The sequence below is a fragment of the Eumetopias jubatus genome, unplaced genomic scaffold, assembly GCF_037043125.1.
Source record: "Eumetopias jubatus isolate StellerSeaLion01/CBP00866 unplaced genomic scaffold, mEumJub1_p1.0 scaffold_4, whole genome shotgun sequence".
Taxonomy (NCBI): domain Eukaryota; kingdom Metazoa; phylum Chordata; class Mammalia; order Carnivora; family Otariidae; genus Eumetopias; species Eumetopias jubatus.
The window spans coordinates 131,144,423-131,155,462 of NW_028274810.1; the positions used below are offsets into that span (position 1 = coordinate 131,144,423).

General features: G+C 39.7%; 1 pseudogene; it reads left to right on the forward strand.

Annotated features, from left to right (window-relative positions):
• The first annotated feature begins 6,340 nt into the window (after positions 1–6,340).
• Positions 6,341–6,683, forward strand: LOC114223551 (ATPase inhibitor, mitochondrial pseudogene; annotated as a pseudogene).
• The last annotated feature ends 4,357 nt before the right edge of the window (positions 6,684–11,040 follow it).

Genomic DNA, 11,040 nt, shown 5'->3' on the forward strand with positions numbered 1-11,040 from the left:
GCTCCCTGCTCAGTGGGGAGTCTGCTTCTCCCTCTGACCCTCCTCCCTCTCATGCTATCATTCTCTCTCTCTCTCAATAAATAAATAAAAATCTTAAAAAAAAATAAGGGCTCTTATTTTCAATGGCGGCCTTGTAGAAAAGTATGTCAATGAAAATAACTAGTAGCCTAATATCTCTCCTGTAAAAAAAACCATCCAAAGTTCTCCTTAGAATTTTACACCCTGGAATGTAAGCTGTGCAATCAGAACAGAGAATTAGAAAGTGAAATGGACCGTATACCGATTTCTGGGTTTTTCTTTTTTCTGTGATGTCATCTCACCTGTGGGATTTGTGCTTGCTAGAGGATAACCAGCTATAATGAGGGTTAATGCAGGGGGAGAAAGAAAGGGGAGAGGAGAGGGGAGGGGAGAGGAGGGGTGGGGAGGGGAGGGGAGGAATGGAGGGAGGGAGGAAGGGAGGAAGGAAGGAAGGAAAGAAAAAGAAAAGAAAAAGAAAGAAAGAAAGAAAGAAAAGAAAGAAGAAAGAAAGAAAAGAAAGAAAGAAAGAAAGAAAGAAAGAAAGAAAGAAAGAAAGAAAGAAAGAAAGAAAGAAAGAAAGAAAGAAAGAAAGAAAGAAAGAAAGAAAAAGAAAGAAAGGAAGGAAGGAAGGAAGGAAGAAAGGAAGGAAGAAAGTGGAGAAAAAAGTCCTTTGCTGCTCATCACACCAATGCCACTAATATGAAGATTGCTGTTTAGAACAGTGCTCTTCAAGCCTCAGACTAAAGGCTTATTCAAGATGACACCACTCTTCAGATTAGTAATCTATTTGAGCACTTTAACTTTAAAACAGAACATAGGTTATGTCTTCAAAAATAAGTGATATATAGTAAGAGAGAGCTGAGTTAGAAGGTTTATGCTCTTTGGTTAAATTTGCCTGGCATTTATATTTGTGGTACAAGTTTATGAGATTAAAAGGGTAATAATTTAACTTTTTGTAAGGAATTTTTATAATAATACAGATTGTTTATATATTACCTATTGGTATAATTCAGCCACACGCCGAGAGAAGATGTTTGAAAATATCCAATCTCTCTCAGTGGAAAGAAATCAAAGTTTATAAATAAAATCCAAGTAAAACTATCATTTTGGACAATAATATAATAAGGTCATTTCCCATGTGTTTTAAAAAATATTAGACCAGTCTAAGTATACACTGACAGTAAGCTCCCTCATCAACACATTAGTGCTTTATTCTGTGGCGCTAATTCCAATAGACTCTCTTCCCTGATTTGCAGATTTTTGTACTTTGGCAGTATGAATACTGCTACAATATAACTGATTCACAAATCTTATTCATCTGTTGAAGACATGACCTGGAAAGCTCTGTAATAAAAGCAAGCCTAACAAAACTGTTTTGCTGAGAAAAACCCCATGAGCCAGCAAATATAAAAGAAAGCTGAAAAAGTAAATATGGTGTTGGTGCTAAGCCAAAATTATGTTAGTAAATGTCACCGTGACGGATGTACTTTCTCCTTTTGAGGCTCTCATGCATGACACCAAGTCCAAGCATCTTTTATTCACTTAGTAACTAGCAGCAGAATGAGTTCGCTGGATTCTTTAATTAACTAATTTCAAAATAGTCCTGGATTACACCAGTCTTCTTGCTTCTGCAGATTGCTCCTGCCTTTGTTGTTTGGGGGACCGTAGGCATAGTTTTTCACGGCACAAACCCCTGGAAGGGCATTCTTGTGGGAACAGGTTTTCTGGAATCTTGGTATGCCTAGATTCTAGGAGCTCTTCTCCCACCCCTGCCCTCGCTTTCCATGAACACCAGTTCTCCTCAGCTTCAAATACCTTCATATGAGCTTGATGTTCCACAAAAGGAACGAAATTGAAAGAAGGCAGGAAATGAGAATTAGATGTTATTTTGTCCTTTGCTTTCTAAAGTCAAAAGTAGACTTTAGTGAAAAAAGGTTTTACTATTTCAGCTACATATAGCTCTATGTCTATAAGTAAAAGTAAGAGAAAACAGTATCTTCTAAGGCCTTGCTGATTTCCGATCTGTGTGGTCTTTTCACTGACGGGACTCTTCGGACCAATATTCTTCTGTCCATTCCAGATTAGGAATTAAGATTTAGGACATCTAATTACTAGAAAGTCCCTGCTTTTTTGCCCCCAAGTCTTGTTTATTGTTGACCTTCTGTGTGTTTTTTGTTGTATTTTGTTTACAAGACTATAATTTCTTTATTCATACGTTATTACATTTGTTTGTCATCCCCGAAATAGGTTATAAATTCAAAAGGCAGGGGGACCTTATTTATCTTTGTCTCCAGCTTCTAGAATAGTACCTGGTACATGGTAGGCACTTATGTTAAATAAATATTAGTTTGCTTTTAACATTTCCTAGTGGAGGTGTGTGTATGCACACATGCGTCTCATGTGTGAGAGCAATATTTGGATGAATGATAGTTTATTTTGAGTACATAACATGTACACACACCTATACCGATCATTTATATTCTTTTTTTTTAAGATTTTATTTATTTATTTGACAGAGAGAGAGACAGCGAGAGAGGGAACACAAGCAGGGGGAGAGGAAGCGGGAGAAGCAGGCTTCCCACTGAGCAGAGAGCCTGACGCGAGACTCGATCCCAGGGCCCTGGGATCGTGACCTGAGCCGAAGGCAGCCATTTAACCGACTGAGCCACCCAGGCGTCACTATATTCGTTTTTTACTGGCATATATGGAAATACAGCAAAGGCAATGTGATGTTTCAATACAATGTATGCATGAAAATGGGACTTTGACTTACAGCTACCAATGCAAGTTATGATTTATATTCCTTTTCTAAACACAGAGCTTTGCTTCCACGTACATTTTCCTGAATCATGACATTGATCTTGTTCCTTATCTGTTTAGATACCATTGACTCCTCATTGCCTACGTATTAAAATCTAGACACTTCAGCATTCGTTTAGGCTTACACCCATTATTTCTGTCATTTATTGATCAAATCCTTGACCTTGTTTACTCACAACTCTAACTCATATCTATGTACCACCACCTGGAATAATTCTTTTCATCTTTTCATGTCCTATCCTGCATGGCTCAGGTCAAATGCCATTGCTACCTTCTGGAAGATTTCTTGGTCATCCGATGTGAAGTTAACTGCTCTCCCCTCAGCTCCTATGGCATTTGCATCTCCTCTGAACCCCCATAATGTGTGCTTCGGGCTTGTTTATCTTACCAAAGCAGACTTTATTGAATAAAAACAACAACCAAGCAGAGCTGAAATGTCGAGGGTGTGCTTGCCTAGTCTCCGCAATTGGGAAAGAAGCAGCAAAAGTTGGTGGGATGTACTTACTCTAAAAGGATGTTTTTAACTTACAGTTTTACATGGTCAAAAGAACAATTGAGAAGAAAGTAAACCACATAATGAGACTTGGTGCAAGGTTACCATCGATCCAATTTACACATAATATATGCTCTCCATTTACTATCTATTAACAATCCTATAGACTCGTAGAAAATATTTAGTGAATTATGACTAACATGCAGGCTCTGTGTAATTATAATTTAAGCTGGATACTGGTGAAGTCTGTAGTCAGAAGTCACGGGGCTAGAATTATCTCTTCACTTCATCCATCACCCTGATTTTTATTGCCAACTTCAAGTACCTTCTTGTGGTACCTCATAGGGATCTGCACTCTCCCCGACATTTCTTTGTTTCTCCAAAAAGCCTACACTAATGTTTTCAAACACTTTCTCACTTTTTAAACTTGGAATGTTTCCATTGTGCTAACCACTCCAATTTCCTGAAGCCATTGCTACAGAAGTAAGAGGCAGAGAAATAGGTTGGTGTTGCATCTGACTCTCTCAGCATTTTGGCCCCTTTGACGCTCTCAGTCCTTGTCTCAGGGACTGTCCCCATGCCAGACTGATATGTTGAAGCAACACAGCTCCTAGGCACACAGGTTTCCAGTGTTGGCCTGGGTGTTCTATTCCTATGAAAGGAGGATGCATTAGCCATCCAGAGACTACACACATCCCAATTCAAATTCAAGATCCATGTTTTCAATGTGATGCCCTTGGATAATGCACTGGTTCTTAGCTCAGGCTTCAAAGTACAAGAAGGGTTGACAGGAAAGTGACAGCAATTTGAAATAATTGCAGGCAAGCCTCAGTAGAGGAAGGCATGATATAATAACCACACTAAAGGACATTGGTATGAAGCAGGTTGAGCTGCTCAGTCAATCCCACACTCTTGATTTCTATGCCAGGGACAGTAAAACTGCCCAGGAATAACTACAGAGGGAAAATGACCAAACTTTAGTAGCTTTTAAAGTGCCTGAGGTGTGGGAAGGCAAAAAAGGATGAGATGAAAGAACACAGCCACAATATCCAAGAATTTATCTCCAAACCTACAGGAAGATTTTATTTCCCCCAAAGGCTAACAGGGTGCACTTTTGTTGAAAATGTTTTTGGTCAGGCACCCTAAAGCAAAAGAGGTGCCCAGTAAACACTTGTTGACATAAGCTGCTTCTTCCTCCCGACACCTTTACTGTGCCTACCCAAGGATGACATTTAATGAGTGACTCCTGCCTAGTTTTTTCAATTCTGGGAGGACTGTCTTTAAGTGACAGCACCTATAACTTTAAAGACAACAGTGACTGTAGTTCAGGATCTGTAGGTGATGTGGGTCCCCGTGGGACTCCCTCAGAATACGCATGTGTCCGTGTGCACATGCTCGCGTGGATTATCTTCTGTTGAACAGTTGGAGGGAAGTTGTTGGTGCCTCCAATGGGATTAGAAGGGAAAAATAATATATTGCTGGCAAAAAGGTAACAAAATCTTTTTTATCTATGGTCACATTTTGTCTCCCGTACAAGTGTCCCCAAGTATACCCTAGCCCTATGTTCTGCCTAGTTAACATTCAATTGTTGTTTATTAACTAGTCTCCTATTAAGGATGACTTCATACATTACTCATCCAGCTGTATTACAAGAAACGTGAAGGTCATCTCTGCAGTCTTCCTATCCCTTCATCACTAGCTCTGTACAGAGTAGAACTTGATGAATAGTTTTTAGGTTAAAATTATGGCCATGGTCTAACTCCTCAAAATTCTCCTTCTTTCGGAGAGTTTTATCCTTGGCCGTTTTATTTTGAGCTGGTGCATGTGCTCTTGTGTGCCAGAGTACAAAAGATGCCATACTGACAGCGTTTCTTTAAACAGTTCTTTCATCCACCCTTTTTTGTGGTCACCTCATGGCAACTCATCATATTGAATGGTTATTTACGAATCTGGAGACTGCTTTCAACTTGGTCCAACCAGTAGAACTATATTAGGATGAAACTTGTTTTAGTGCCAGTGGATTAGTTATAGCCCATATCCTAATTAATGATCTTTTATCATATATGCCTTGGAGGTGTCCTGATAAAAATGGAGGGGCGGGAAGGAGGGAGGGGGCAAGAGGGAAAAAAAGAAAGAAAGGGAGAGGAAGAAAAGAGCGGGGAAGACTGGGAGGAAGAAGAGCCAGAGGTAAATACTCTGTGATCTAATCATCCTGCTATATTTTATAACCAAGTCTGCTTATATATAAAAAGGCGTACCTGAAGAAATAAAGAGAGACATAAACATCCTCAAAACTCAGTCAATTAATCCCTCAGACTGTTTGAACACCTTAACCCCAAGGACATTTACACGTTAGAACGAGCAGTTTGGTGGCAGTATTCAGTCCACCGGGGCATGACTGGATGATTGGGAAAGATTCCTCTGAATTTCTCTATCGATGTCAACTTAGAAATCAATAATTAACAGAATAATGCCACTGTTGCTGTAAATTAACTTGTATCTTGTAGAACCTGAATAATTAAGGTCTGTCTCTGGAAGGAAGCAATCATTCTCATCCTTGCGTATTTCTGCTTTGAGTCTGGGCTATTTAAAGAGTTGTCTCTGACATCCCACAGCACTTTTGAGAGTTATAACTCCACCAAATATTTTCAAGCACAACACAGATTGTAAAGAACATGTGTAAGTCCTGTCCCTCCTTTATATGGCTCACGTTCTAAATAGCAAGTACAAAAACATTGCCCTAATCACTTTCTAAGAATATTGTTTTCGCTTTTTCTTGGGATTATTTGGCTTTTTATTCTATTTTGCTTATTTCAGTGAAGAGAAACTTAACATAATTTTCAGACTGGTTGGGTATGGAAGTTAACCATCCTGTCTCTTAATGTTTCAGCAAACATGGGAGGGTCAGGAATTAAGAGTTAGTCATCAAATATTTATCATCTTTCTACCATGTTCATAGTTCTCAGCACAGTGATTAAAATCACATCCAATTCTGACCGTGGGTGACTGGAGAAGTCCTGCTACAACAACAATGGCTGTCACCGCGTTGGCCGCCCGGGTGCGGCTGGGCGTGTGGGGCGTTAGGGCCATACAAGCCCGAGGCTTCAGCTCCGAACGGTCGGACTTCGGTGCGGGCTCGCTCCAGGAGGCAGGTGGGGCCTTCGGGAAGAGAGAGCAAGCTGAAGAGGAACGATACTTCCGAGCACGCACTAAAGAACAACTGGCAACCTTGAAGAAACACCATGAAGAGGAAATCACCCATCATATAAAGGAAATTGAACGTCTGCAGAAAGAAATTGAGCGGCACAAGAAGATCAAACATCTAAAACATGATGATGATGTTGATGATTAAACATACACACTTCCCATAGCATAGCTACATATCATTGCCCACTGCTATGGAAGCATAGTTCTGGTTTTATTACTATCTTATCTGTGTGCTGCCAACAGATTATAATAAATTGACATCAATGAAAAAAAATCATATCTAATTCTCCTCTTCACCAAAGGCTCAGGTCAAGAGCCACCTCTTCCATGATGCCTTCCTGACTTACTGGTTGCTTTGTACATTCTTTCTCACCATCATGAAATCCCATAGTGCTTTTTGTTATGCCATATATGTTGGCCCTTGACTTTTATCTGCCATCTATTGTTCCCTGATTACTTTACTTTGTGTTTAAAATTTCCTCCCCAGTGAGGGTATAAAAGCCCTAGGGCATACCTGTGGATGATATTTGGCTTTAAAGCTATACAAATGATTTGTTTCATAAAGAAACCTGAACTTAGACATCCAAGTGAGAGCCCTCACCTCCCAAGCAGCCACAGTGCAATGGTATACTTGCATTGCAAGGAAATTCCCATCACTCAAAAATATCTGGGGGCCTGCCCTAAGAATCGGTGGCCCAGCAGATTCTTTGTAATATTCCCTAAGATGACAAATCTTTGACTTTTGGAGATGGATTTGGGTTTTGGAAATGGCCAAGAGTCATTTGGAGCCTGAATTTATGAATTGTGCAGTGATTAAGAAGGGCATTACACTTTTAGTGAGGAATAAAGTAAGACTCTAAAATATGGGCAGCTGACTTATTTATAAACCAGCTATGATGGCAACACCAGGGGTGTAATGACACATGTTTTAAAGAGTGACACTTTATGATTCTAAGTGCATTTCTTCCAAAGGTGACTAATCTGAAGGAGATGGTTCTAACTTTGAATATAATTCCCAGTCTTTTGGCTTCTTACACATACTTCCTAGTTCTCCGGTATCTGTGTCTAGCTCAGTGCTAAATAATATATTGGAGACAGACAGTACTACACACTCTGGAGCCAGATTGCCTGGGATTGAAGTATGCCTTTGCTACTTTCCAACTGGGTGACCTTGGACAGGTTACCTAACCTCTCTGTGTCTCAATTTCCTCACTCTAAAATGGTATGAGTTTCTGTGAAGATTAAATAAGTTAATATATCTGAAGTGCTTAGAAGCATGTCTGGCACATCATAGTCACTGTTAGTATTAGTTACCCAATTAGAATTAACTAATGAGGGGCGCCTGGGTGGCTCAGTCCATTAAGCATCTGCCTTCGGCTCAGGTCATGATCTCAGGGTCCTGGGATCGAGTCCCATGTAGGGCTCCCTGCTTAGCAGGGAATCTGCTTCTCCCTCTTCCTCTGACCCTCCTCTACTTGTGCTCTCTCTCTGTCTCAGATAAATAAGTAAAATCTTTAAAAAAAGAAAAAAGAATTAACTAAAGAATATTAACTAGTATATTTATTTTTCTTTTAAAATTATAATCATTTTAACTCGAAATTGAAAGTACACTTTTAAAGTTACTTTCTACAAATGTGATCTTTTCAACTTAAATACTGGAGGACGTTCAAACAATGTTGCCTCTGTGAGGCAGTTACTTACTGCCTATACTACTGGGTCTGCCTTAGCATCCTAAAGCCTGGGGACCATCAGCGTGAAGACACCATGAGTCAGAAAGTCTTCGCATCACACAGGGTAATATCTGGTTTTGGCATAAAGCAGCACGCTACACAAAGTAGTAGCCAGAAAGGAATTTGGAAAGAGGCAAAAAAAAAAAAAAAACCTGGGTTCTGGATGAAGGCACCATACATGTCAAATGGCTTTGAAATGTCTGACTGCCTCTTTAATATCCCTCTCAGTATTCTGCTGTTTAAGACCAAGGCCATTAGTTACCCCACGAAGTAGAAGTGCAAGACACTTCTACTACCCATCTATCCCTTGGCTTACCCCAAGAATGAATTAGAGGCCATGAGAAAGATATCTCAGCTCCCTAGTGTAGGGGTAAATGTTCCTTTCCTCATGGATCATTAAACACCAAGGACAAGCAAACTCTCGTTCTCTTTTTCATGGTCTCAGACATCTGACCATGTGAGCAGGAAGACCCTGTGACTCTCCAGAGATGGGGCAGCTGCCCCCACTTCCCGCCACCTGGAAGTGGGTGGCCTTGAACTGATGTCCCATTAGTGCTGCAAACATGTATTGTGTTGAGTCCATCATCCTGTTTAACTTGGCATCACCTATAACCACTCCAACATTTTGTGAATGAGATTACTGCCAAATCGGTGTGCTTCTGATTCAGTTACACTTAACCCATTATCTCTAAGTGCTTTTATGATGCTTGTACAGCTGACGAAAACTGCCTTCAATTTTTTTTTTTTTTTTTTTTAAGTAAGACTGTCTAAGTTTTCTCTTTCTGTCGAGGAGATTGAAAGCCATGAGACTCTTTCCAAACATTTTTCAGGATCTGCAGTGGCATTTTCAGTGGGAAATTGGCAAGGCTTATGTGTGAATGAAGACAAAGAAAGCCAGTGAGCAGTCAAAGCCCTGTGATAGAGCGTCTGCTTGTCCACATGTCAGAAAAGAAATGTGCATATCTTCCTTCAACTCCTAACAGAGTATGTCTGCCTGAAACTCATGAGGTCTGATGCATTTTAGGAATTTAAACAGAGGAGGGAGAAAAAAACAAAACAAAACACGTAAGACATTAATGTAAGCTTGCCTGAAAATATTATTCCTTTAACAACTGTGTCTAGTCACACCCTCCCTCTGCTGCATCCAACAGAAAATGGAAGATATGACATAGGTTGTGTCTACACAGTGCCAGGCATCTGGGTTAAATTCAGTCTTGGTGTTTTGATCTCATATAGACAAACGGTTATATATTTTTTTAAGATTTTATTTATTTATTTGAGAGAGAGAGAATGAGAGAGAGCACGAGAGGGAAGAGGGTCAGAGGGAGAAGCAGACTCCAGGATCATGACCTGAGCCAAAGGCAGTCGCTTAACCAACTGAGCCACCCAGGCGCCCAGGGTTATATTTTTTTTAACACCATCTGCAAGTCTGACATAATCGATGTCAGTTAGGATAGTACAATCCCTGGCCTGCAGAGACTTTTACCAGATCATAAAATTTTCACCAGCGTTTCTCTCAGTGACTACTGTTTTACCATCATTTTTGAAATAAAATTAATTGGTCATTTCCTTGTATATGAAGCTGCTAATGGTTCTTGTTGGGAGGCTATTATAGAAGCAGGATCTCTAATAAGCTTGATCAGAAGAATCAGTATTTGACAATGTTTGAATGGCTAAACAGTAGATTCTGCAGTGATCAGCCAAGCTTTCCAAGTATCAGCTCTGATTTGAATTTCTTGACATGCCTCACAAAATATCAAGAGATTAAAAGAGGTAATGATGTATAGTCAAAAGAATATGGACTTTGGATTAAGATAAACTTGTATCTGAATCCTAGCTCTACCATGTGACATTGCACAAGTAATTTAATTTTCTGAGCTACAGTTTTGTATCTGCAAAATAGGGTTATCATAAGATAACATAACAAGTTAGAGTTGTTATAGGACTCTCAGATTTTATGATAGATTCTCAAAATCTCACCGTAGCCATTACTATTTTATTCTTATTAAAATTGACAATATTCTCAGGGCGCCTGGGTGGCACAGATGGTTAAGCATCTGCCTTCGGCTCGGGTCATGATCCCAGGGTCCTGGGATCAAGCCCCGTGTCCAACTCCTGGCTCAGCAAAGAGCCGGCTTCTCCCTCTTCTTCTGCCTCTCCCCCTGCTCATGCTTTCTCTCTCTCTGTATCTCTCTGTCTCAAATGAATAAATAAAAATCTTTTTTAAAAAATGACAATATCCTCAATGAAAAGAAAACTGCAAATATTCTTAAATCCTTTGATCTTCTATTGAGGGGGGCGCTGGAGATGCAGACGAGATATGGAGGAAGGAACACTGAACTAGGGGTGAATTTTCAGTCAGTCAGTTTTTTGGAACTTATAGTGGTGACCTTGGACAAGTCAGTTTCCTTGACTGAATTTCAGATTATTTAACCTTAATCACGAGCATGTTAGATCTGCTATCTAAGATCCCTTTATTAAGCTGGATGGTGAATATTTTGAAGGTCTTGGTAAAGCTAGAGCTAATATGGATATGTGAAACCATTCCTCCTATATCCCATTTTGGAATTTGTTTGTGCTTAATCAACACTAGTTACTGAAATAGGTAGAAGTAAAGGCCAATGGTGTTGCATCTTTGATATCACTCACCATTACTACTATATTCAGTAATGTATCACATTGTTATTTTCGTTCAGTTACTTTCATTTGTACCAGTGGCATTATTTTAAAATTCTTTACTACAACTCCCTGTTTTCACACTGACTTTTTCTG